At 39.4% G+C, this 3,775-nt stretch overlaps 1 long non-coding RNA gene across 1 annotated transcript; it reads left to right on the forward strand.

The window, feature by feature from the left end:
• Positions 1-686: 686 nt before the first annotated feature.
• On the forward strand, positions 687-3,367 carry LOC138223880 (uncharacterized). The gene is made up of 3 exons (XR_011182269.1): positions 687-768; positions 2,531-2,584; positions 3,238-3,367. It is a non-coding gene; the product is annotated as an uncharacterized lncRNA (long non-coding RNA).
• Positions 3,368-3,775: the final 408 nt, after the last annotated feature.

The raw sequence follows: 3,775 nt of genomic DNA on the forward strand, positions 1-3,775 counted from the left end.
AGGGGCACTGGAAGCTGTTGATTTGAAGGCAAGGAGAACATGCTCTGTTACTCCGACACTGTTGCGTTGAAATAAGTTGCTGCAAGAGTATCTTGATCCTGATATTACTGGTCTGGAATTCCGAAATTGAAGTGTCTGAGTGTTTGCTCAGATATACATCCAAGGATGATTGTCTTGTGACTGTGCTCCATATCTGTGCTCTGTCTCTCCATAACTGTGCCGAAAGAGACTGTTGTTGGGATCAGTGATTTCTGACAACTATCATGATCAATTAGGATTATATTGTTTATCTGGCAGTATGTGAGGAAACTCTGGGAACAAAAACAGCACTCCAAAACATTTCCTGGGGGCTATCGTTGTATATGTTGACGTTAAGAGCAGTTTTCACCACAAGTAGCAAATTTAATGCGACACACTTGTGCCAATCATGCAAAATTGAAAAATTCGAATTCAGTTTGGATTAGCGTTAGTCAAGCAAAGTCTTAGTTGGTATTGCCTATTCATTCTGTTTCTAAGGCACACAAACCTAGAGATTTGTGAGGAATGAGCTCAGTATTTACAAGCTCTATCTGATACTCTTGTGGCAATAAGACACTGTCACTTTGTTATCATAGGGTTTTATTCCAGCACAATGCAGAAGCAGCATTAATTGCTGTCAGAGACCTTGTTTCCATTTTTACAGAGGGGGCCCTAGTGCTTTGTGCTGTGGAGTCTTCACAAGAAGAATACCGATGTGGCCTGTGTCATCGGGATTGATCTACAAACAAGGTGAACAAACATTGCAGAGGCTCATCATTCCCTGAATAAAACATGAATTCCTTCCCCACATGGGGAAAAAAATAACTTTAACCCACCTTCAAGATTTGCCACATCTTCTATATTTGTGATACACAGCCCCTATGGCCTATGTCTATGTCCTTCATCTCTGGATTCTTTTATGAGAGAAAGGGTGCAAAGACATGGCTTTGGGAAAGCAGAGGCAGATCAATCATTGTGCTCAGCTGCTTCCTGGTTGTTGTGTGATGTTCAAATTGAAGAGCACCCCGTGCTAAAAATAAGGCCCATAATTTAACCAAACCAGATAATGAACAAGTGGCGAAGTTTAATTGAAGACCCACTTCCATGTGCTTTTTGATCGCATGCACAATTTTTATTACTTTTAAGAGGTATTCATTCCCCGATAGCAGAAGACAAGCAAGTGGGTATGTTACAGAGCTGAGTCGTCATAATATTTCTTTATTTTATATAGCGCTTTTTAAAGTAGCATCTCAACAAGCTTTACGGTAGGTATAAAAAAACAGATAAAACAAATGAAAAAAATTACAAAGTAAGTTCATATAAGGAACTCAGAGGGTTAGAAGTGCAGCAGAAGATATATGGTCATTAGAAAATGGAGCAGACTCCGACACTAATTCAGTAAAAGCCTTTCCGAAAATAAAGGTTTTGAGTTTAGATTTAAATGCACTCAGGGTGACTCTCTCATTCCAGAGCTCTGGGGTGTAGCAAGAGAAGGCCTTGTCACCTACAGAATGTAAGTGAGTTTGGGAGACATACAGTATAGAAGACTGGAGTTAGACGAACAAAGGCTACAAGGTGGAGAGTAGACAGATATTAAATCACATAGATACAGAGGTGCCAGGCCATGTAGAGCCTTATACAGTAGGTGAGCATGAGGATTTGAAGTCAACTCAAAATCTGATAGGATGCCAGTGCGAGGACTTCAAGACAGACGGAAAGAGATTGTTTGCATACTGGTTAATCTAGGCAACACAAGCAAACTCCATTTTGCTCTGTTCACATTTTGTTTATTGGCTTTCTGTACAGATCACCTCCTGGGCTAAACTGAGGAAATTATTTTGGTGTAAAAGCTGCTTCCTAAGCAGAATTCTTTAAAAATCCAACTCTTTATGCTCTGGATGATTTCTATGCCTTCGGTTTCTGTGGGTGATCTTGTTTCAGCACTAGAAGGTCAATTCTCACCCCTCACTGCATTAGCACCAGAAGTGTCAGATTGATCCTCACCTCAATTAAATCTCAGTCCAGAGCTTTCCCCCAGATTTGCTTTATGGAGACGCCATGCTTTCTTCTGCTGATGGACACTTGTCAAGTTTCCTTAGTCTCAGACATACACATTTCAAAGAGGTGATGTGAAACAATATTAGCAGAGCAAAGTGCTGAGCTGCTAAGAAGCGGAGGCACAGAGGGTGGAAATTGGAGTTGCTCGGGGTCACAAAAAACTAAGTCCAGTGCTTATGAAATAAGGTGAATGTGCTGTGGCAAAGATCCAAAACGTTAGCGAGCTGACCTTGTACTTTCCCAGGGCTTTAATCTTAATGCTGCCCTCAGTGCCCCTGCAGAAATACTTAGTAGCTCAGAAATGTGCAGTGGTAGCCCATTTAGTTTAAAGATAAAGTTTAACGAAAGAAAAGTTAAAGCCAGATTTAATTTGTCTCGAACCCTTTTTAAAAACATTTTCCCCAAGCAACACTTTTATGTCTTTACCTTTTGTAAAATGTCATCTTCATTTAAGGATTCTGAAGACTTTCAAGCATCACCTGCTGATGTTGGTAGTATGGTCCTTTGAGTGAGTAAACACTTTGAATTCTATTTTATAGATACATCATATACAGTATAAGTATTGTCATTTAAAACTTTAAAAACTCAAATATGTAAAGATGGAAATGAAAATGTATTATTTGCATCATTATCATTTCTGGAATTCATACAGTCAAAGAGTTTACCAAAGCGGTTGACCGTATTTGTGTTTAGCGTACACAAGCCTTGAGTTGATGCACCAACAAATATGGTGAAATGCATTACAGGAATACACAGACATGTGCTGTACGGACTTTATTTATGTAAACACTTTTTATATCAGCAATTTTAATATCAAGGAGAGGCAAATGCAAAAACCACACTGCAAACACTGCTGCTAGTTGTTCTCAGGTGGCTTCCTATTGCTAAGAAGATGTGGTTTCTGCATCAGCAGCCAAAGACTAAGCCCTGTGACACCTGTGACATGAATACTGAACAGCCCCTGATCAAACTGTACTCTGCTGCTCAGTTAGAGAGAGCTCAGAGATATGGTGCTTGGTTTCTGCTGAGGAGCAGGTTATTAGCTTTTTGAAGAGAAAAAGTAGGAGTAGTTCAGAGTGCAACCAAGTGTATGGTTGGTTTGAGGAGATGGAAGACACTAGGCGTGATTATTGTAAGCAGGTCTTCTCTCATCCTATCCAGCACCCCATTCTCAAGTGTTTTTTATCCTGTGGCAAGAGCAAGCCCGAATGACTCAGAATCTCCCAGGGCGATCTGCCGGCGGTGGACAGAGAAAATTCCAGGTCAGGAGTCACTCATATGCTACTATTGTTTACATGAAATAATGACTCGTGATAAATGCAGCCAGCCTCAGGAAAAAATGTTTAATTCAAGCTACGTTCAACAAGAGCACAATACAATTATTTATTTTAAAATGACAGCAAAATTTATAGAGGTATTCAGTTTGGAGAAAATCATGGAAAAGGTTACGTGTTATTTTCTTTACTTCCTCTGTGTAGTGATGTGATACCACTCACATGTGATTGTATTATTGGCAAATTCAGGGGACTTCTGAAGCCTTAAAAAAGGAACAAGTCTTATGACTTCTCACATTATTCCTGATCACTATAAGATAGACTTTCTTCATGTTACTGTAAGTAAAATCATCTGATATATGAAGGATACAAATAATATATTTCACTAACTGTATTACATTTCTTAAAGTTCCACAATTGAGTTA

Source organism: Lepisosteus oculatus, chromosome 17, assembly GCF_040954835.1.
Source record: "Lepisosteus oculatus isolate fLepOcu1 chromosome 17, fLepOcu1.hap2, whole genome shotgun sequence".
Classification (NCBI taxonomy): Eukaryota; Metazoa; Chordata; class Actinopteri; order Semionotiformes; family Lepisosteidae; genus Lepisosteus; species Lepisosteus oculatus.